This window comes from Hippopotamus amphibius, chromosome 13 (genome assembly GCF_030028045.1).
Source record: "Hippopotamus amphibius kiboko isolate mHipAmp2 chromosome 13, mHipAmp2.hap2, whole genome shotgun sequence".
Lineage (NCBI taxonomy): Eukaryota > Metazoa > Chordata > Mammalia > Artiodactyla > Hippopotamidae > Hippopotamus > Hippopotamus amphibius.
The window spans coordinates 65,643,490-65,667,124 of NC_080198.1; the positions used below are offsets into that span (position 1 = coordinate 65,643,490).

Genomic DNA, 23,635 nt, shown 5'->3' on the forward strand with positions numbered 1-23,635 from the left:
CTCCATTGAATAGAGAGACCACATTTGGCGTACCCATCCATCAGTTGATAGACACTTGGTTTGGTTCCAATTTTTGGCTATTATGAATAATGCTGCTATAAACATTCAAATACAAGATTTTGTGTAGACATATGTTTTCATTTCTCTTGGGTATATACCAAGAAGTCAATATGGTAACTCTATGTTTAATCATTTGAGAAACTATCAGACTGTTTTCCAAAGCAACCATTTTACGTTCCCACTAGAAATAAAGGGTTCCAGTTTCTCCACATCCAGACCACATTTGTGATAGTCCGTGGTGGTGTTTTTTGTTTTTTCTATTATAGTCATCCTGATTGCGTGTGAAGTGGTATCTCGTAGTTTTGATTTGCATTTTTCTGATGTTGAGTATCTTTTCATGTGTTTATTGGCTATTTGTATATCTTCTTTAGAGAAATGTCCATTCAGATCCTTGGCTCATTTTTTAATTAGATTATTTGCCTTTTTCTCATGGAGTTGTAAGAGTTCTTTATATATTCTAGATACAAACCCTAATCAGATATCTGATTTGCAAATATCTCCTCCCATCCTTTGGGCTGTCTCTTCACTTTACTGATTATCCTTTGATGCATAAACATTTTTATTTTCATGAAATCCAATTTATTGATTTTGTTCTTTCATTGCTTGTGCTTTCGCTGTCATATCTGAGAAACTATTGCCTAACCTAAGGTCGTGAATATTTACACCTATGCTTTTCTCTTAAGAGTTTTAGTTTTACCTTGTCCATTTAGGTTTTGATCCATTTTGAGTTAATTTTTATATGTTGTATTAGGGTCCAGTTTCATTGTTTTGCATGTGGATGTGCCTAAATTGACACTTGACGATCACTACACCCAACATCTGCAGAACATACATATTTTCAAGGAATACTCCCAAGAATAAATTATGTACAGGCCGAAAACAAGTCTCAATATATTTAAAAGAGCTGAAATCATACAGAGTATGATACAAGAAATTAGTATCTAGAAAATCCCCAAATATTTGGAAATTAAGCAATACCTTTCTAAGCAAAACACAAATCAAAGAAATCACAAGGAAAATTAGAAAATAGTTCTAATTGTATAATAATAAAAACAACATGCTTAAAGGGAAAGTTATAGCTTTAAGTGTTTACATTAGAAAAGCAAAAAATCATGAAAATCTAAGTTTCTACTTTAAGAACTAGAAAAGAAGAGCAAATTAAGCCTAAAGTAATAGCAGAGGGAATATATATGTAAAAATTATACAATGAAATATACACATATTAGTAGGAAATAATCCCAAAGAGCTAACAGTTATTTCAGGGTAATGACATGAAAATATTTTACTTTCATATACTTTTTGATATTTAAAATTTTTTCTTGGTTGAACATGTTACTTTTATAATAAGAGCAATGTTAGCATTGTCAGAATTTTCAAATCTAGAATAAAATGCCAAGTGCATGCCATATTAAACATGACTATGAAAATAACTGCATTCATGAGTTCCAAGAGGGAGAGGAAATATCTCAATTAAAAGAGATGTAAGAAACATATCAATCAAAAAAGCAATGTGTAAACCTTGATGAAAGCAAGACAACTATAAAAATTATTATAAGACCGTAGGTGAAATTTTAACACTAACTGGATGTATTATACTTCTAAAGGAATTTTTAAATTTTTAGGCATGGGACTGGAACTGTAATTATTTTTAAAGGCTCTTTTAGAGATACATATCAATCATTTCTGTATCTAATAGGCACTAATACATAGTATCACTTATGTAATAATTTATGTATATAAATTATGTAATACTTTAATCATTTTTAAACGATTTGATGAAATGACATGATGTCTCAGACATATGAAAACAATCCAGTGTTAGGGAAGGGGGAAAAGAACTAAGGCAGGTATAGATGGAACAAGACTGGTGGTGTGATGGTAACCACTGCAGCTAGGTGATGGGTACATGGGGTTCATTAAACTGGTTCTTCTGCTTTTTTGTATATATTTGAAACTTTCTCATAATAAAAATTGGGGGATGGGTTATAAAAGAATAAAAAGTAACTAAGGCAATTCATTGGGCAGTTATTGTTAAATGTGAGTCCCAGTTTATTGAAGGGTATTGTCTTAGACCATTCAGGTTCCTGTAACAAAAATACAACAGACTGGTTGACTTAAGCAACAAACGTTTATTTCTCACAGTTCTGAAGGCTAAGAAATCTAAGATAAAGGTGGTATTAGATTCAGTGTTTGGTGAGCACCCTCTTTCTGGTTCACAAACAGCTGTCTTCTCTCAGTGTCCTCACATAGTAGAAGGAGCTAGGGGGGCTCTGTGGGGTCTTTTTTGTAGGGACACTGATCCCATTCATGAGGGCTCCAGCCTCATGACCTGACCAGTTCCCAAAGGCCCCATTTCCTAATGCCATTCCATCGAGGGTTAAGATTTCCACACATTAATTTGGGAAGGGGGGGCCACAAACATTCAGTCCGTAACAGGTATAAAAATTGTGTTAATGTTCCAGAGAGAGTTCTTGGGATACTTTTGGATTCTATACAGTGTGAAATCTCAGCCAGTACGCAAAGGACACTGGACAGTCCTGGACAGTCACTGTTTCATATTCCACAGGCTTCATAGGGAGGAAAGCTACAATAAAATAATCATACTTGAGATTTAGAAGACTCTTAATAAGCAAAGCCATTGGATCTTACGACATAGAAAAGCCATAAACCAAAGACATGTTTTGTTTGTTGGAGGGAGAGAGGGAAGAGAGTCTTCTTTAAAATAGTAGTTTTAAATGTTGGGTACTTCAAGACAGAGAATGAAAGGAATTCTTTTAAATTTCCACATAAAGAATACAATGTAAAATCTTCCATACTTTTCAGGAAATGAAACAATATACTAGACAAGCTAGCAAAAATCTGTTCTGAAAAATGAAGGATAACTTTGGATAACTTTACCATCAACTCTTCTGAACTATAAAAATGATCTATTCCCTTCTGTACCTAACTAGGGTAACTATTATCCTCAGCCTAGTTTCTGGAAATAGAAAACGTTAATTTATATTTTTACATTTAGAATATAAGCTAAAGTCTTGATTTTCACTTTATATGAAACTAAACCCTATTTTTAATACTTCAATTTAGCTATTTAGTTATCTACTTGAAAAGTGTCATACCTATCAAAAAAAAAAAGAATTGTTTTTCTCCATAATGTTGATAATACAAAGCTTACCACCTAAAAAGTGCTTAATAAATGACTATAAAATAGAATATTCCTTTTTGTAGTATAAATGACAATTCTCTTGCACGCAGCAGTGCGCTTGACTGTGGAATTATAATCTACCCTGGAAAACCTTCTGTGGTCGTTCCCTCCTCCCTCTCCCCTCAGCTTAGGATAGGAATCCTCTCCTCTATACTCCTTTATCCTGCTACCTCTACTCAGAACAACTTTGTACCATACTTGTCTGTCTCTCTTTGATTGTGAGCTTTCTTGAGGGCAGGGAACTATACACCTTATCCATCTCTGTATCCCATGAGTTAACACAACACCAGGCACATAGAAGTATCTTGTGTATGTCTGGTGGACTGAAAGCATCTGACACAAGAGAAAAGATGGGTAAAAGAACCATTGCCACAATGTCCTTGGTGTCATAGAGTAGTATCATACAGGTGCTATGAGACTACAGAAAATGACGTACCTAACATTAGATGGAAAATCAGAGAATCTTTCTAGGAGAGATGAGGTTTGAACTAAGTTTTGAAGGATGTGTAGGAGATAATCTCATGAACAAGGTATAGGGTAGGGAGACTAGAAAGAATGATATTCCAGGTATAATGTCATAAAGGACTGAGGCGTGAAACAGCCACACAGCTTAAAGAGCCAAGTCCGAGACAGCTAGGGCAACAGGCAAAATCCAGACTGAGAAACCCCACAGGTCAAATAATCCAATTTCCTCAACAGTCAATTACTAGAGAGAAAAAAAGATGGAAGGAGGACCTGAGACTAAAAACGGCTTAAAACTCACATATTTGAAAAAGCAAAACTAATGTAGAATATTTAAGGATGCCTATCAGTGTGATGAAACTATTAAGAAATGCAAAGAAGTGATTAAAAATCTGTACACTTTTATTGGGGAGGCAGGGGACTGTGACTGGGACAGGGGACACACAGAGAGTCTTCTACGGAGGCTGGCAGAGTTTTTTGACCCGTGTAACAATTACAAAAATGTTCACCTTGTAGTTACCCATTAGAGTACAAATGTGTTTTATGTGGTTTTCTGTATCTATGTGATATTCTACATTTTGAAAGTTTTTAAAATTAAAAAAGTCTACAATAAAAGACCTTTCTAAATTGGACCTTGAACACTGATGTGTAGCCCAGGTCATTTCAGCATGCTGGAGATCACCCACTATTTTCAGATTTTGGATGGATAGAAGTCAATAATTTTGATAAACATAGACTTCTGGTGGCTTTCTAATGTTGATATGAAATCTAATAAGAGATGAACTTGTAAAAATACATAGTGAGTTATCCAAGCTTAAAATTCAACTTTTTCCCCTCTGTTAATAGCATAAAAACAAAGCTGTAAACCACAAAATTGAAGAATCTCATCATTAGACAAGATCTTAGCAGTCAATTTGTCCCATAATTATATAAATACATCTTAAATCCCGTCTACAATATCCATGAGAAAGTTGTCTTTTACTTGAAAATCTTTAGCAAAGGAGAATTTGCACAGTCTCTCTAAAATGATTTAGATGTGTAAGCAAAGGAACAGAAACTCTGATCACAGCAGGTAAACTACTCAAACGTTCAAGTGCTCAGACCATTAGCACTTGACACATTTAGTTACACAGTATAACCAAAAATCCAAACTATTATTTCAGTGAGACCACTACAGCTCAAAACATTTTGCTGCTCCCTTTTTGGAATTTCCTCCAGAATTTGTATCGTTTTCTTTTGAATAGGCTCAAGGATGATAAATCTTAAAATCATAAATACTAATTTGTTAGAGCCGTAGAGGACTTCAGAGATCACCCAGTGCACCTTCCTTGTTTATAAATAAACTGACATTTAGAGAGGTTTGTCCCTGGTGAAAGACTATGGTTTTGGGAAATAGACAAGTCAGTGTTTCTGTGAATACATTTAATCATTCATTCAATGAACATTTATTAGTAAACAGCTACGTGCCAGGTACTGTGCTAAGCAATCGGAAGCAGAAAGGAAAATACAACATCAGTCTTTGACCTTGATGAACACACAGTATCGTCAAGGAGAAGAGGGATGGTACACGGATAACTAGACAAGCTCAGTACCGTCAGTGCCATGAGAGAAATTCACACAAGCTACCCAAGAACACTCAGAAGGCACACCTAACCCAGCCTGGGAGATGAAAGGCTTCCTGGAGGCAGTGACAACGGAATGGAGACCAAGGGAATTCAGAGTTAGTCAGGAAAAGAGAGAGTAGGAACAACAACAACAAAAGCATCCTGACATAACTCACAAAGGAGAAAGGGACAGGAGGCAAGGCACAGCCAAGGAACGTCAGGTATGTGGGTGTGGCCAGCAAAGAGTGAGGGGTTGTGTGTGCTGTGGGAGGGGTGGTGCGGGACAGGATGAGGCCAGAGGCTCTGAAGACTATGTTAAGGAGTTTGATAGTATGACAAAAAAATGAAAGAATGGGAGCTTTGCATGAAATAGGATGGAGAGACGTTGATAAATATGTGAGAAGTGAAGGAAAAAGAATTAACAAAAGTTAGTGAAGGGAGATAGTGGAAGGAAGAAGGAGGCAGGGAAGGAAGGAAAGAGCGGTTGGTTTCTCCCTGAGCCACCGGTCTGTCTTGGATATTCGGGAGATTGCTGAGATGGGAAATACAGGAGGAGAGACAAGCTGGCAAGAGAAGATAATCAAGTAAGTTCCCTTAAGACATATCGAAAGTCTGTGGAAAATCCAGACATCCAGAAGAGAGTCAGCTATATGCATCTGGAGCTCCAAAAAAAAAAAAAAAAAAAATCTATGCTGGAAATGAAGATTTGGTAATCATAGCAAACACTGGCTACCTTGGACACACAGGCTGATCCAAACGCACACAGGGAGATACAAAATGAGATCCAGGACAGTGTGTAGCAGGCATGAATTAAAAGGGCAAAAGATGAAATCCTGGGATGCACCAACATTTACGGGAGGCGTAGAGGGTGTAGAATCAGTACAGCCTGGAAAAGAGCGGTCAGTCCAAGCCAGCTCACGAAGGTATGTACTATACATACCTACACCACACACACACACACACACACACACACACACACACACACACACGTATGCATACACAGACTTGGAAACTAAGGGACAAAACTGTTAGTCTTTGTGGATGGTACCATTTTCTGCATTAAAATTAAGAGACTAATAAAAAAAAATTAAGAGACTAAATGCAAGGACTGGATCCTGGAACAGAAAAAGGATGTTAGCGGAAAAAGTGATGAAATCCAAATAAGGTCTCTAGTTTAGTTAACAGTAATGTACCAATATTAGGGCTTTTTTGTTTGTTTTTTTACTTTTGACAAAAGTGCCACAGTTAAGAAATTAACCTTAGGGAAAGCTGGGTGAAAGGTATAGGGGAAACTCTGAAAAATCTTTGCAACTTATAAATCTTCTAAATTATTCCTAAATAAAAATTTTTTTGAAAGTCAAAATAAAATACACATGAACTACTGGAAATACTCCAGCAAGGTTGCTTGATACAAGAATATATAAAAATCAATTGAGTTTCTGTAACCCACAACGAACTGTTAGAACATATAATTATTGTTTTTTAAAAGATACCATTTGAGATAACTAAAGGTACCAAGGACTTTTATGGAGAAAGTAAAAGTTTATTGAAAGTCATTCTAAAAAGTTAAAAAGGGGAGCTATGTACGCTTACCAAAGGGAAGACTCAATACAGACAGTCACTTCTCCCCCCAAATAGTCTCTACATTTAGTGAAGCCCCAAGAGAGCAGTCAGAAGTAGAAAACCAGCGGAGAGTAAAAACCAAGTGAAGACAGAATCTCAAGTGGGACCTTTAAAAAGAACTTCAGCGTCAAATGGTACAAAAGAAGTCAGGTAATATAGGACTGAAAAGCAGGCACCGGATTAACCACAGTAAGAATCTGAGAACAGGGAATGCAAACAACCTCTTCAAGAAGTCTGACTGAAATAAACCACAGAAATTAGATAGTACTCAAAACAACACGGTGTCAAATGCACGGATTTGGGAGTCAGACAGAACTGGACTCATCAGGCTTCACCAGTTAACTAGCTGAGCTTACCTCTTCACCTGCACAATGGAAAATAATTGCTATTGCACAAGGCTATAGCGAAAATTAGATATTAGATCTCTCTCCACATGTAAAAGTTCTTATGTACAGTAATCATCATAGATGTTGGCCTCCTACTCTACACCTGCTTCTTTCTATTGCTTTGTTTTGAGATTCAAGGAATTATATGATTTGTTAGGAAACCTTATATTTGATCAAAGACATGAGGATATCTAGGAAAGGGCAACTATGATCTACAAAACGTGGCAGGGGCATCTTTCAAAAACATGTCATTTATGCTGTACATAATGTTTTACCATAGTGAGGCTGACTTTACCCTACGGCAAATAAATTTATAGTTTCACTGTTCTCAAGGGAAGTAAACTAAATGGTACTTACTGCAAAGAAGACACAGACTTTATATAATTTCTCAGTCTGTTATCCAGTGTTTATTAGTCATTCATTCAACAAAATATCAGTTGCCTCATGTGTCAGGAACTGTTCTAGGAGCTAGAAATACAACAGTAACCAAGATCCACACAGCCTGTGCCCTAATGGAGCTTCATTCTGGTGGCAGCTGCATGGTGTTTCTTTAGTTGGGCCAGCATTAACGTTATTTCTCATTTAAATAATTTGAAGCTAAACAAAGTTAAATTCTTAATTTTGTACACAAAAATAATCAGAAAGGAGTTGTCTAATACTATATTTCAAGGTTCACTGTACGGGTCTACCACTGACAATACTTACATTCCTGACATCCTCCTCTCAGAATACTGTACACATTCTGATTTCTTAATTACTCATCCAAAACAAACATATTAATTTAACACTTGGTGGTAGAGTGTGTTAGCTTTCCAATACAATTATGTTTTTGAGTCAAAAAGTAACTGAGTCAGGTTTAGTAGTCTCTTTGGAACCAAAATTAATGAGTAACTCATAACTAAATTCATAGGCATAACCCACTGGTTTATTTTCTTCTGTCAGGAATCATCCAATTTAATGCTGAAGACCAAGCACTGAAAACTCTGTAATGCAGATAACCGACAAAGGAGTGTACTAAGAAAAGAAACTCACTTGCTGAAAATGAAAAACTTTAAATCTCCATATTTATGTGGAATACCAGATGTAATAATCAGGTAACAAAGATCAGCAACCTAAATTTATTTATTCCTTCTTTCCTTTTTTGTGTGGAGAAAACACAAATTTGATAAACAAGCTTCACACTGACTCTCTCATTAAACTTTCTTTCTTTTATTATTTCCTTTTGCATATCATCCCAGAACCCAAAAACTACACATTCCATTCTCTTCACAATTCAACTGGCTGGTTAAAGTTCATAGATAAGAACATTAGACACACAGTTCATTAAAATTCTTAACTCCTCGGTTTGTAAAGAAGGTCAAAATTAGACATAATATGAAAGAAAGAAAAATAGGAAGGAAGAAAGGAAGGGAGGGAAGGATTTTAGAAATCCATGAATTTTTTCATTACTACTCAATCAGGACATGGCTTTATCAGTCCATTAAATCTTTCTCTGTACCATGTCTTACATCCACAAAGTAGAAACTGTGTTTATTTTGGGACTTAAGACTACCAATGGTTACAAAATATTTAAAACAGTTTAAATAAAAGTATAATATGTCTGAAATACCAGATTTTTGCCATTTACTGTCATTTAATTTCTGCGATAAATTTTTTTAAATGTACAGCTGATTTATGCCAAAGACAGGGCTGTTACAAGTAATTCCAATCCCTAAAAACCTACAAAAATCAATTTCCTCCAATATCTCCTCTACTTCATGTCCTGAAGTGGAAGCGTTTGAGGTAGTTGAGCTACAGATAAGAGCACATGTAACACAGGCCCAAACAGCTGTAGACATTAAATGATTCCTGACTCTTCTAATAACACAATGGCAATGGCTTTTCCTTTATAAGTGGCATCAGATAATGCAGTCAGACTGACAGCAAGAAAGAGGGAAAGACTGTCTGGCACCTTGTGGCATTCCAGAAGCTCAAAGTGCAATACAGGGTTAATGCAGAGCTACAGAGCAGCAAAGATAACATCAAACATGGAGAGAAAAGGAAAGAGTTCAGAGTCTCCACACTCATCAGTAAAGACTCACAACAGGTTGACAGGCAGAGAAAATACCTTCCCTCGCCCTTTCCACAGCTACCAGGGGCCCCAGACAGTATCTAGTCCTATTCTAGTGTCAGGGAGAGGGCAGAAACGCTTGCCACCCAGGTCATTTCTTGGCCTGCTTTGTCGAGGTGTGTAATTCAGGAGGGAAAATTCCATCAGCTTCTGGCAGGGACATTTTCTGGCCAGAAGAGTTGCAGTACCGCCATCTCAGTAATCTGGATTTCAGGACCCCGCACTGTCTCCTGGCACAGCAACCCAGGTCAGCACTGAGACTGTGCATGTATAAATACCAGCTTCCACCTACAAAAGTCGTCAGCCCTACATAAGTTGCTAAAGGCTATTTTCTTCCCGGAGGCCGACTGTTGGAGAAATGTTTCTAAATATAAGTTGGCCGCAAAATTACAGAAATGGAGAATAGGTTGGCAGTTGCCAGAAGTGGGGTTGGGGGAATGAGTGTGGCTTTAAAAGGGCAACCTGAGGGATCCTTGTGAAGGTGGAAGCGTTCTGTGTCTTGGCTGTGTCCCTGTCAATATCCTGCTGTGATACTGTGAAAGGTACTGCAAGATGTTACAACTGGGGAAAACTGGGCAAAGGGGACATAGAATCTCTGTATTCCTTCTTATAATTGTATCCAAATCTAAAATTACCTCAAATTAAAAAAAAATAACTTATGAAATGTCAGCCAACTAGTTCAAACTCTCATCTAGTTTAATAGTTAATATTTGAAATACGTGCTTTAAGATGTAAAGAATTATTTGAGAGAGAAAAAAGCCAGGTAATATAAAGAAGGTAAACGCCTCTCGATATTATTTTTACTGTAAGTTCCACTTCCATGGTAGAATAGAAATGGATGGAGTCGAGAGCCCACAGGTGGAACAGCCCATAGACCAAATAATCAGCCTCCAACGTATGCAGGTTTCTCCATTCTACAACTCGTTGTTCACTCACTACGAACGAGGTCCTATCTGGGTACACGGAATAAAACACAATACAACACAGTATAAAGAGCTGATGCAAAGTCTCAGTTAACACTGCATTTTAATGATTTTACTCTAATAGTCATGTGGAAAATATGACATGATTCAAAGATGAATCACTGTTTGAAAATCCCTTTTTTTTTTTTGATGGCTTATTCTACTTATCAAATTCTCAATTATGCAGAGGCTGATTACATGGTCTACGGGCTATTCTGCCACCATGGGTTCACAATTTCTTCCATTCTCTATTCACAGCATCTGAATACTCCCAATAGACAGTGAGGGAACAGAGGGGGCAGAGGAAAGAAGGATGAAGTTCAAATATCACTTTTGCTGTTTGTTGCCATATTAAAAAGTTAGGTGGTGGAAGGAGGTTATGTAAAGACAAGACGGAAAGATTTTGTATGCCTCAGATAGCTGAATGTTATAGAGCTTTACATTTTTCATCAGTAAAAGGACACTAAGAACTGTCCTGGTGACCCCAGAACATGTGGTCACTTCACATTTCTTCACATTTCCTGTAACGCTACTGGATGAACAGGACGTGCATCGGCTCCTGGGGCAGGCATCTGTGCTACTAATGAGAGGACGTGTTCCAGCAGAGGCCTTCCAAAGCTGGAGACGGAAGCACCAGGTTGCAGAATCGCTGCTCTGTTGTCTGAGGAGCCCGGCAGCAGACAGGCCCCTAAGGAAGTCAACAGCGTAATATGGACCAAACTGTTCAAAGTCAGACAGACCTTCAGTCAGCGGTCGCCCCTGCTAGACAGGAAGATTTGCACTGAAAAATGACAGCTGATGTTTCTAATTTTAGTTCCACAATACAAATCAATTCTTGAAAAATCCTTATTAACTTCTTTGGTTTGTCTCAGAGTGGAAGGAGTTCAGCACTCAAGCAACACGGAGAATACTTGTATGGCAAGCAGGAGAGCAAACGCAAAGGCCTACAGGGACCATGTGAGTAGCAGACGAGAGAGAAGCAGTGTGGTGAGAAGACTAGGAGGAGCAGGGAATAGTGGGGACCATGATAAACCACAGAACAAATACCCCGCAACTGACAGGGCAGCCACCACTCAGGACCAGCCAGGTGCTTGTGTGAACACGCACACGCACGCACACACACAGTTTGTTGTGATTGGAATTTGGCTTGTGGATCACCAATCTGAAATCCCTGGCTCTTAACCTGGCCAGAGTACCCTGAAATCACAAGAAGCTCAGATAGAGATTAACAGCAAAAATATAAACAGCCTCAAACAAGTATTTCTGCAATGAATCCAACATACCCAAGAGACACAGCCCCTCCTGACTACAGCCTTTTCTTGGCGATTCTTCCTACCTCTTGGAAATGCTTCTTGGATGATTTGAGAGAGCCGAGGTCTCTCTCAAAGCTAAGTGCCCCGTGGAGATAATGCAACCAGCTTGGCTGGTCATGCATCTCCCCTAGGGGCGAGTGCCAATTAGCTGTTTGTGTTCCTGGCACTTCTTTCCGGATTGAGGAGTTCACATTCAGCCTCAAAAATCACACAATTCAGGCAGCTCCAGAACAGAAAACAGAGCAGCAAGTGTGTGCCTGGGAAAGGAGGAGCTTCGGGGGGAAGGCAAGCAGGGGCACAGGGTGGAGAAGGGAAGCTGTGTAACTACAGTCTCCCACACAGTCATTCTGTTTGACTGGCAAAATCATTAGGAAAACACCTTTCAAAGCAGGCTTAAGACAAGAGAGTTTTATGTGACCCTCATGAAAATAGCTTGGGCGGCACGTCTCTCAATCAATGACGAGTATTACTGCGGCCTCCACTTTGGAAAACCCTGATTGCAGCCAAGAGCTCAAGGCCCATCTCCAAAACTTCTGAGGAGGCCCTCCCAAGGAAAGCTCTCCCCTGCATCCCCTGCATGACGTAGCTGGGTGGACTTAGCAGGAAGTTGGAAACGGCTCCTCTGCCTGAAAGTCTCCAGAAGGAAACAGAGCCCCTTCTTCGACTGTACTGAGAAGTTAAAGGAATAAAACAGGGTCACAGTAAAAGAAGAGCATGGCTCCACCTCAAAGAAGGCAGCTGATTTGAAGTCCAACTTAATAAACTTAAGTGGACTGCTCTGGAGTTAAGTTTTCTAAAATAGGGTATTTGAAACTATGGCTGAAAGTTGGCAGAGTGGGAGAGATTCTTGCAAAACGTTTGCCATTACCTTACACAATATCTCGATTACTGAGGTTAAATATTATTGCTGGTTTCAAAGAACACGATGCCTTTGGAATGGAAATGATTAGTATCAAAATAATGTCAGGGATTAACTGAATATGCTTGTTCAGCTTCCTCAGGTTAATGCCTTTCTGTTTATCGCTTTATAACGTTGTTCCCTCATACAAACAGGCAGTTATTCTTTCAATGTTCTATTTTAAAACTTTTTATCTGATCCAAAAGGTTTATAGATCTAAAAACTAAAAACTGGAATAGGTTTCTCTTCACATGCTCCTAACACGTTTTATACGCTCCATCTACAGAAAAAACAGGTGCTCTCACTGCGCCGTGGAACTAGCTAAGCCTCACGCATCCCAGCCTCAGTCGGCGTCTAGAGCGCCTGTGCTTAGTGCTTCACAAATGTCTGCTGTTAAGTGAAGGTAATTCATGGAACTGCCTTCTGCATCTCTCTCCATTTAACATAAGAGAACATACATCCTTTTGTTAGACGTCGTTGATATTGTCCATTTTCGTTTATAAAATGTCTAACTTTAAGTTTTGCTTATATTCTGCATCCAACAAACATTTATGAGGTGCTCAGTGTGTGCCAAGCACCACATTAGAACGTACACCCAGCATCACTGATAACAATAAAACCAGACTATGTGGATGTAAAACCCAACTGCACCAGGAGTGCAATGAACAAGACAGTTCAAGATTTTTTCAACGTAAGGAATTCCATTAAAAGGGATCTAACGTCCAACCCCCTGCAATATCTGGTTTCTCCCTTTCCCTCTCACCTAATTCTCAAAAACACAAATAGCAGCAATAAAATCTCTCCCATGTTACATTTTACCTTCAGGATTTTTGCTCTGCCTCCACATGACCTCCTCCATTCCCCTCTGTGTTCGAAAATATTTATAATGTAGATGGACTTAAACGCTTTCATTTTAAGTACCTTTCTTCCTCACTCACTGATTCTGAAAGGTGGATGACATGCAATAGTGGAAAAAAGAGTTGTATAAATGGAGTAGGGTCCAATAAATAAAGGCCTTGGAATAACAAGCAGATTTAATGCAATAGAGTAGATTTAATGCAGTAAGAACAACAAATATACTGCAGATTCTTGAAAAGAAAGGCATCAGACCGAAAGTAGTATTTAAAGAAAATCTACCTGAAAGGTCAGTACAGCCATTCACGAGTAAGATAATAAGTATATGGACTTTGAAAGTGCCAGTGAGGATAGAGAACAAAGGAATAAATGCCAGGGTTTCACGAAGTCTGGATTTTGGTAAAAAACAAAAACAAGAAGTGGGGGGTGGCGGGGGGGGGGGGGAGTTGTGTTTAGGTTTTCAACTTGGAATAAGAAAACTGATGGAATAATTTGGGAGGAAAGTTGACAAAATGAGGACATCCAGTTTATGATCCAGCACCAGCTCCCTGCTCATCAACGAGAACAATGAATTGCTTATTTGATTGGAAGTGAATTAGTTACGTTCAAGCTAACAGAGTGACATCCAAGTGAAGATGTTTTCCAGACAGTAGGGGTTTGGAAACTGGATGTGGTGGAGACTTATTTTGGTGGCTCCAATGAACCACACCTCTAGATAGTCATACCTTGTGTAGCCCCTCCCATATTGACTTTAGTCTTGGGCCACGCTGACTGAATTTAGTCAATGGGATGTTAGCAAACATGATGTAAATAGTGCTTACAGATTGGAGCTTTGCTCTTGCGATCCGGCCACTATGTAAAGATTGGAGCTTTGCTCTTGCGATCCGGCCACTATGTAAAGAAGCCAAGGCTAGTGTCATGGAGACCACATGGAGAAAGAAACAGATCACTGGGGTTCCAGTTACCCTGCCAAGGCACCAGACATATAAGCAAAACCATTTTAGGTATTCCTGTTCCAGCCACCATCTGACTGCAGCTGCATGAGAAATCTCAAACTATGCTAGCAGAAGAACCATCCAGCTGAACTAGAGTCAATACACAGAATCATGAGAAATAATAAAATGGTAATTCTAGGCCATGAAATTTTGAGATGTTTGTTACACAGCAATAGCTATCTCAAGCACTAGAGGACAGACAAGATATAAGTCTATAAAAGGGAGTTTTAGGAACAGTAAACAATAGTCACACCTAACATCCAGTAAGGGCTTACTATCTGACATATTAATACAACAATATTATCATGGTAGCTATTATCAGCTAGCATCCCCACTTGGCAGATGAGGAAACTGGTATTTAAAGAAATGAAGTAACTTAATCCAAGATCATACAACTAGAAAGACACAGCTGGGACCTAAACCCAGGTCTACCTGATACCTGCACAAATGTGAAAGCTGAGAATGAACTTAACAGAGGAGTAAGAATAAAGAGGAGAGGGGGCCCGAGATAGGACTAGGGTGGAAAGAACAACAATTTGATTACAGTTTTGTATTTTTCTCTAATTTCAAGAATAGCTGTTCAACACAGTCTAGTTAGGGAATGAATCGATTCTAGCCCCTATTTAGAAAACCAGTTCCTGCTTGTCGTTCTCCCTCTGTGCTTAACTCTGATAACAGCAGTGTCTCCTAGAGCCACACGTTCAGTCACTGATTGGCCTCGCACGTCTTTTGCTCTAGGACCATCACTGTCTGGCCATCTCCAGGGACCCACCTGACGTGAAGTGCCCTCTTTCCTGGACTCATACTCTCTTCCTTTGGCCATGCCTATTTCTGATGACATTATCAGCCCATCGCCCAAACTGATTCTTTGAACCTCCAGCAGAATTTGAGTCAAAAATCCTTAGAGCTTGGCCCTTGGAAATCATCTAGTGCAGACTTTTCAGTTAAAGAAAAGGAAGCGGAGTCCCAGGCTGGTGGATCACTTTGCCCAGGATGACCTAATGACCCAGGGTCAAAGGTCAGCAGTCCTAATCCTCCTCTCTTGCTGGTTGCTAAACCGCACTGCCCTGAAAAGCGTGTCGCTCTATTGTTTTCTCATCTGCCATTCTTCAAGGAATAGCTGGTTGAAATAATGCTGAAATTGTGCCTTGTTCCAAGCAATGAACTGTGTGAGGATGGAGGGGAAACCGGCAAATGGAGAGAAATACGAGAAGAGAATTCATCTCCCCAAAGAAAATCTTCTTAGACTATGTCTTCTTGTTCCTTATAATAAAAAGAGTTAATTGCTATAGTTTATAAAGTTAAAAAAAGGGCACAAAAGTACACAAATAGCAAAGCAAATAGCATCTGGCTCCAGTACTCACGCTTCCATCCCAAAAAAGGAGCCTAAAATCATAATTATTGAATGTACTTCCTTCCTCTGTGCCACAGAAAGTCGTCATTTGGTTTTCTTTTGCTCCTTTTTCCTTCCCAGATTTGGAGCCACTCTCTGAAGAGAATGCCAAGAGCCCCATATAACTAATTACTCAGGAGTTCTGAATATGAAAGTCTGTTTCTTCTCCTGCGCATTCCTGAGTGTATGTTTGTTTAACTCTTTCTTCCTTTCCTCTTTACTTCCTACCTCCCTTACCCTGTCTGCTCCCCTGATTTAATTTATCCCTTCTGCTTCCTCCAAAAGATATATGAGGCTACGAAAAAGAGAAAAAAAAAAATCAGACAGCTACAAAGGCATCCACCATTGTCTCAGCATTATTTTTAGAGAAATAAGGAAAGACTTTAGGCACAGAAAGTGATTCTTCTTGATATGCTCTGAACTGAAACCTCTTAGCTCAGGCATGGAAGGGAGTAGCCCTCCCAAGTAAACTGTTCCAAGACCAGACACAAAGTATATCTCCCTTTGCTCAACTCATATCTTTTAATGTAATTATCTTTTTTTTCCCCAATAATTTATAAAGTATTCTACTTTCTATCTCTAAGGAAATGGTGATTTTCACGTGAAGAAAAGATTATTCAGAATCTAGGCATATTCTCCCAGCTGGACAATACAAGGGATGAGACTCCTGATTTGCTGTTTTTCAGATTCATGGAAAGAACTTTTAAACCAGGAAGGTGCTTTGCAGATCACCTGTCCCAACACTGATATCTTTAAAAATAGGAAACAGTCAGCTTGACCAAAAGCTGTTTTCCTGACCCCATCCAGACCTCTCCCCTTGCAACACTCAGATCCTAAGGGCTGCTGCTCATCACAGACCATTGCAACACGACGGAGCTAAGCACACCGGGGTCCAGACAGTTCTTACAAACAGCCATTTTCTACTGGGATCAGGCCTCTCTCCTCTTAGCGTATACACCTTTTTTTCTGGCTTCCTGCAACGGCATCCACAACATTAATTTCCCACCACCATCCTAAAGTCTTTCCTCCTTCACGGTCCACACCCTCTCTTCCTCCTTGTCGGTGCTATCCACTGACTGTCACTAAAGACCTTGGAATTCAGCACCCCGCATCTCTTGCCATCATCTAGAAAGACGGCACTGTTCATGTAGAAGACTCACCAACAATCGAGCCTCCAAGATCCTTGGCTTACCAAGCCTAGCAATCTGCATTCACCGCCCTCACGGCCATGCCATCATTCGAGAGCAGCTTCATCTCAAGCTCTGACGTGGTATAACCTCATTTCCTTTGGCTGACTTTTCAGCCACTTTGACTTAACTGAACCTGACTCCACCATTTATCTACCCGTCCGTAGTCTCTTGGGCTTCCCCTCCTTATCGCTGTGAACTTTGTGGAGCATCATTCAGTTCCGCTGCCTTTTCTTTCTAGCGCTTCTGAAAGCTAAGCTCCGATTTGGGGATGGATACAGCCATCCGGCTTCTCCGCTCCTGCACCTGCACTGCTGAACCTACACAAGGGAAATGTCCCGGCAGTGACACAACCACCCAGACTGGTGTTATTAGGAATGTGGGTCTCCAGCCTCAAGTGAGCCGTCAGCAGCCGTGTGCACATCCCAGGTCTCTGTCCTCTGCCGTCGTCTACAGCAGCCATAAAACTCAGAGCTCGCGCTACAGGCCCCAGCCCACAGCCACACCTCTCTCTTGGAGATAACACTGCCTCTACTTCAAAGAAAAAACTGACTATCACAGACATAAAGCGCCTCAGTGTTCCCAAACCTAAAAACATATGCACTCACACTGTGCCGGCCAAGCTAAGCTCATCGTGCAGTGGAACAGGTGTGTCTATTTTTTCTTTTTAACTGCAACTAAGGCACCAAAGAGGGTTTGTCATCTTGTGCCATTTTGCTACAAAATCGGCTCACTGAAATCTCTGTGTATCTGCTGCTGTTGTCTGGCATGGCCTTTTAGCTTCCCAGTGGGGAGGCACCTTGCCCCTGAGGACATGAAGGTAAACAAAGAGGCCCAGTCAAGGAGACCCAACAGTCCAGGGTGCGGGTAAGGGGCACCTGCAGTACATGGATAACCTCCCCTTCTCTTGGCCCAACACCTAATCACACTCCCTCACATCCCCCGCTGCCTCCAGCAATGCCAGTGGTGTATTCTGAGAAGCAGAAAGGCATCTGATCTCCCCCTTCCCTTACTTCTGTGTCATCCTGGACTTCTCGTGAGGCTCAGACAGCCAACAGCAGAAGTGCCTCGGGTTACGCAGGTACCCCTGCTTCTAATCAATGCTGATTTTCCTCCACAAGAGAAAGAAGATGACGTATAACAGAAACAACAGACATTTCCATTCAGACTAGAATATGACTTAAAAAAAACACTAGCACCTGTTCTACCCAATGAGACTGAAGCCTCCACTCCCCTCTGCTGTCTGGTCCCCAGAAACAGGCACCTGAGGCCCAGCTCACTTCTGGGATGAGGGATGAGCAGGGGAGCCTTTGGAGCAGATGGCAGCTGCCAGAGACCAGGGACAACAGTAATCCTAGCCATGGCCACAGGCCACAGCAGCCTCCAACACCTCCACATGTATGACTCTGATTCTGCTGGGAATCCTTTTTTGTTTGTCTAATTTAATAATATCCTTTCTTCTGGAATAGGATCATTATTCTTGTTTTCAGAAATCCTAAGAAGCAAAACTAACCCACATATGTCCAGGGAAGGAAAAGAGAACCAGAAGAGAAAAGCTAATGAAAAATAGTACAGAGGTTCCTCAGAAAAGTACAAATAAAACTATCATACAATGTTGGGTACAATAATCCAACAATTCCACTTGTGGGTATTTATACAAAGAAAACAATATCATTAACTCAGAAAGAAAATCTGCACGCATGTTCACTGCAGCATTATTTACAGTAGCCAAGACATGGAAACTACTTAAGTGTCCATCATTGATGAATAAATGGATAGAGAAAATGTGAAATACACACACACACACACACACACACACACACACACTGGAATATTATTCAGCCCTAAAAAAGGAAATCCTGCCATTTGTGACAACATGCATGGCACTTAAGGGCATTATGCTAGGTGAAATAAGTCAGACAAAGATATATGCTGTATGATACCATTTATATGTGGAATCTTAAAAAAATAAATAAAACTCATAGATACAGAGAAAAGACTGATTGACTGATTGATTGACTGCCAGAGGCAGGGGGCTAGAAAAGTGGACAAAATGGGTAAAGGTGGTCTAAATGTACAAGCTTCAAATTATAATTAAGTCCTGGGGATGTAATATACAGCATGGTGACTATAGTTAACAATACTGTATTGTGTAATTGAAAGTTGCTGAAGGGTAGGTCTTAAAAGTTCTCACCATAAGAAAAAAAATCTGTAACTATATGAGATGATAAATGTTAACTAAACTTACTGTGGTGATCATTTCACAAAATATACACATATCAAATCATTATGTTATATAAATAAAACTAATACAATGCCATATGTCAATTATACCTCAATTCAGGAGAGGAAGAGGTGGGAGAGGAGGGAGAGAAGGAGTAGGAGAAAAGCTGGCCCCCACGTCCCCTGGCAAGCACCAGTCATGGAAGGTGGAGCCTCCTTGGGGTCTCAGTGGGGACCGAAGCAAAACGACCTCAGCATTAACAGGAGGCCAGTCGAGTGTCTCTATCAGGAACCCTCTGCCCCACGTCCTTGGGATATCGCTGTGAAGAAGGGGGTCCTATCCAAGCCAGGGTTGAACACTCAGGCCAGGCTAGGATTGATGCCAACAAAGGCCCTGTGATTGTTAATTTCCTGTGTCCGCTTGGCTGGGCCATGGTGCCCAGATATTTGGCCAAACATTATTCTGGATGTTCCTATGGGGTGTTTGTGAATGTCTTTATATTTTAAGCAGTGGACTTTGAGTAAAGTGGATTGTCCCCCATAATGTGGGTGGCCTCATCCAATCACTTGAAGGCCTAGTAGAACGAAAGACTGACCTTCCCTGAGCAAGAAAGAATTCTGCCAGCAGATGGCCTTTTGAACTTCAACCACAACATCGGCTCTTCTCTGGGTCTCCAGCCTGACAGGTTGCCAGCTTCCACAATCACATGAACCAATTTCTTAAAATAAATCTCTCCTTCCCTCTCCCCCTCTCCTACTCTATCTCATCTGTATCTCCTCATGGGTCCATTTCTCTGGAAAACCCTGACTAATTTAGTCCTCCGACAAACTGAACTGCTGGGCCATCAGGAGCTAGGCATCTGTTTAGTTGTTGCCCTAGGCAGCATCTTCACCAGCACGGCCAGCCTCTGCGATGAGACTCCAAAGTCAGGCTGACCTTCAGAGAGCACTGCTGCTCAGATGTCAAACCCCATCCACCGGGTCAGCCCAGACTGCACCCACGCTGGTCTCCCCCTTTCCCAGAGTCTCTTTGCTTCCATTAAACGTACTCCATCCCTCTGTGATCTGATCCAGTCCCTTCATGTCTCTTCCAGGCCACTGTTCCCCCAGTAAAGGACTTTCCCAAAGAACACATTATGATTCACCTTAGAAAAGTAAACTATATTATGCAGAATGTGTTTAGATTTAGATTTCTGGTATGCTTTGACTTAGAACGTATAGTGAATTAGAAATAATAAGTATTAATTAAGCACCATTTCCCAGAGCAAAGTAAAGCAGTTTTACTGATAACAACCAAGGCCATGCATCTGAGCGGGACTTAAGAGGAAATAAGTCAAGAATGGATGAAGGAGTAAGAAATGGGTTCCTTCCAAAGGGCAGGCATAGGCCTGGGCACTGCTCACCAACAATCAGTAAGCTAGTGTGTTGCATCCATCTGTGTGATCCATGGCCAAAGACCCCACCCACAGCTCTACGCTCCCAAGACAGGAACCTATTGGTTACTGTCTCATCCCTCCCTGTCCCTTCATATTCATGCACCCCAGAGAACAGAATCCACCATCTGCCTCTGCTCCCTCACTCCCATTCATCCTTCTCAGAAATATTTATGTAAATAATATATGGATATGTAATTGCTAAAATTTTCCAAATACATAGATAAAGAAGTAAAGATTCCCCTTCATTTCTTCTCTCTCAATCCTAGCCCCCTCTCCAAAGTTATGAGCACTAGTTAGCAGTTTGGTATACAGCCTTTTCAGATCTTAGTCTACATATTTACTCCATAAGTATATAGTTCTTTCATGTGTGTGCATTTTTATAAAGGAGGTAATATTTTTAGTGTTATTACAATAATTTCCTTTTTTTTTTTTTTCTTTCCAAAGACAAGATGGTCATTTTAATTCCATTTCAAAAAAGCTGTCACATGAATTTGGTTTAGAAAACATGACAATAAGAAGCTTGGTTTCCCTGGAAATGCAAGGAAGAGAACCCTTAATAGGTTCAATGATAATTTTCTGGATCTTCCTCTTGCATCAAAGGCTATATATCTTCTTCCCAAAGCACCTGCTCCAAGAGCCAACTCACTCTCTTCATCTGCCTCTGGCTGGGACAGGCTAATTCCCCTCCACCACCCCACTTCTTATAGTCACACTGTGTGGGTGCTAAAGGCCCTGGGCTCTGACCAGTGAACAGAATTGTCCTTTAAGCCAGCAACCCACAGGCAGTGGCACCCAAAGCCCCACTCCCAGTCCCCATGGCAGTGGCCACAGAGCTGGCATTGTTTCCACTGTCTCAGGAAGAAGGAGCCAAAAGCTGACCCTCAGCACAAATCCAGGCCTAATATGGAGAAAGAATGAGGGCTCCCAGGCCCAGAGTAGGCTGCAAGCTGGGGGCAGGAAAGGGGAGTTTTTGCAGTCATTCCACCTTTAGAAATAAATAAGGGGAAAACTGGACCTTTTCCACTACTGTGGTTCTGTAAGGTACTCCCCTGCTAAGCTCCAAGGAGATCTGCAAGCACAAAAGGGTCTAAGCAAATCAGGAGAACGCTGCCCTGGCTGAAGATAAGAGTGACAAGCAGGAATTATTACAGGTCAATGTAATAATCTGCAGAAAGATGATGCTGGGAACTTTGGCTCTTCACATGGCTGCCAGCCCTACAGAGGACAACACAGTTTAAGAACCAAGACAACCACTCCAGACTGGTCTAGCTAGGAAATCGTCAGGCCTCTTCATAGGTCCCATTCCACGTCTGATACAAAAGAAGGAAGACGAGTGCAAATTTGTCTGTGTGGATCAGTGCTGGCCTCAAACACGGGGGCTTCACAAGTTCCAAATGAGACTCAAAGCTCCCAGGGACCAAGAGGGCCGACAAGCAAAAAGAGAGACCCCTGCACTCAAGGCAATACCAGTGCCATGGTGGCAAGTGGACATCGCCATGGGAAGAGACCAGCTATAGACAGTGATGTGGGGAAACCACTGTTCTTATCCCAGAACCTCTCCATCCCTTCTTTGGCTGTGGTTCCCAAAGGAACAGCATTTCTGATACAGAGCTAAGGACTAAGGTGGGCAAGGAGGCAATGACAGCCAACATGTCTCAACAAGAGGACAGCCATCTTGGGTTCCAGCCTGGACGGAAATCCAGTAATTTCCTTTTTTCTCTTGACAACACGGAGACCCTTCCATTCTAATGTATGTACATCACTTACGATGTGCCAGGCCACGGTGTAAGAGATTTACATTTCTCATCTATAAATTTCCTAACTCTCCTCCCTACTCCCAGCCTTATACCCTTCGATCCATTCCACACACCTGCCTGAGTGATTACAAAAGCCCAAATCTGATATTCTTATTCTCACGATTAAAATCTTTCATTGACTCCCCACTGCCTTGAGGATAAAGACCAAATTGTTGGCATGGCTTACAAAGCCCATCAGAATCCAGGCCCTTCCATACCTCAAGACAAAATTATAATTTGAAAAAATACACGTACCCTTATGTTCACAGCAGTAATATTTACAATAGCCAAGACATGGAAACAACCTAAATGTCCATCAACAGATGAATGGATAAAGAAGATATAGTATACATATACAATGGAATACTACTCGGCCATTAAAAAATGAAATAAGACCCCACATGCCACGGAGCAACTAAGCCCATGTGCCACAACTACTGAGCCTGCACCCTAGAGCCTGTGAGCCACAACTATTGAGCCCGTGTGCCACAACTACTGAAGCCCACACACCTAGAACCTGTGCTCCGCAACAAGAGAAGCCACCTCCAAGAGGAGCCTGCGCACCACAATAAAGAATAGCCCCTGCTTGCCGCAACTAGAGAAAGCCACGTGCAGCAATGAAGACACAACTCAGCCAATAAATAAATAAATAAATTTATTTTAAAAAAATGAAATAATGCCATTTGCAGCTGCATAGATGGACCCAGAGATTATCATACTAAGCGAAGTCAGAAAGAGAAAGACACATACCATATGGTATCACTTATCTGTAGAATCTAAACTATGATACAAATAAACTTATCTATGAAATAGAAACAGACTCACAGACTTAGAGATCAGACTTGTGGTTGCCAAGGGGGAGGAGGAGTGAGGGAAGGCTGGACTGGGAGTTTGGGGCTAGCAGCTGCAAACTATTATATATAGAATGGATAGACAACAAGGACCTACTATATAGCACAGGGAATGACACCCAATCTTTTGTAATAACCTATAAGGGAAAAGAATCTGAAAAGAAATAGATATATGTGTATGTATAACTGCATCATTTTGCCGTACACCAGAAACTAACAAAACATTGTAAATCAACTATACTTCAATTTAAAAAATATAATAATAATCCAGGCCCTTCC

General features: G+C 40.6%; 2 protein-coding genes and 1 pseudogene across 2 annotated transcripts in view; 1 reads left to right on the forward strand and 2 right to left on the reverse strand.

The window, feature by feature from the left end:
• NUDT6 (nudix hydrolase 6) overlaps positions 1 to 8,522 on the forward strand; it is a 63,498-nt gene extending 54,976 nt beyond the window's left edge. Inside the window, exon 10 of the mRNA XM_057705722.1 lies at positions 8,280 to 8,522. The gene's annotated coding sequence lies outside the window, so the exon portion shown is untranslated. The remainder of the gene's footprint in view (positions 1 to 8,279) is intronic.
• FGF2 (fibroblast growth factor 2) overlaps positions 1 to 23,635 on the reverse strand; it is a 55,456-nt gene that overhangs the window by 18,486 nt on the left and 13,335 nt on the right. The window lies entirely within an intron of this gene.
• LOC130834824 (succinate dehydrogenase cytochrome b560 subunit, mitochondrial-like) lies at positions 21,908 to 22,383 on the reverse strand (annotated as a pseudogene).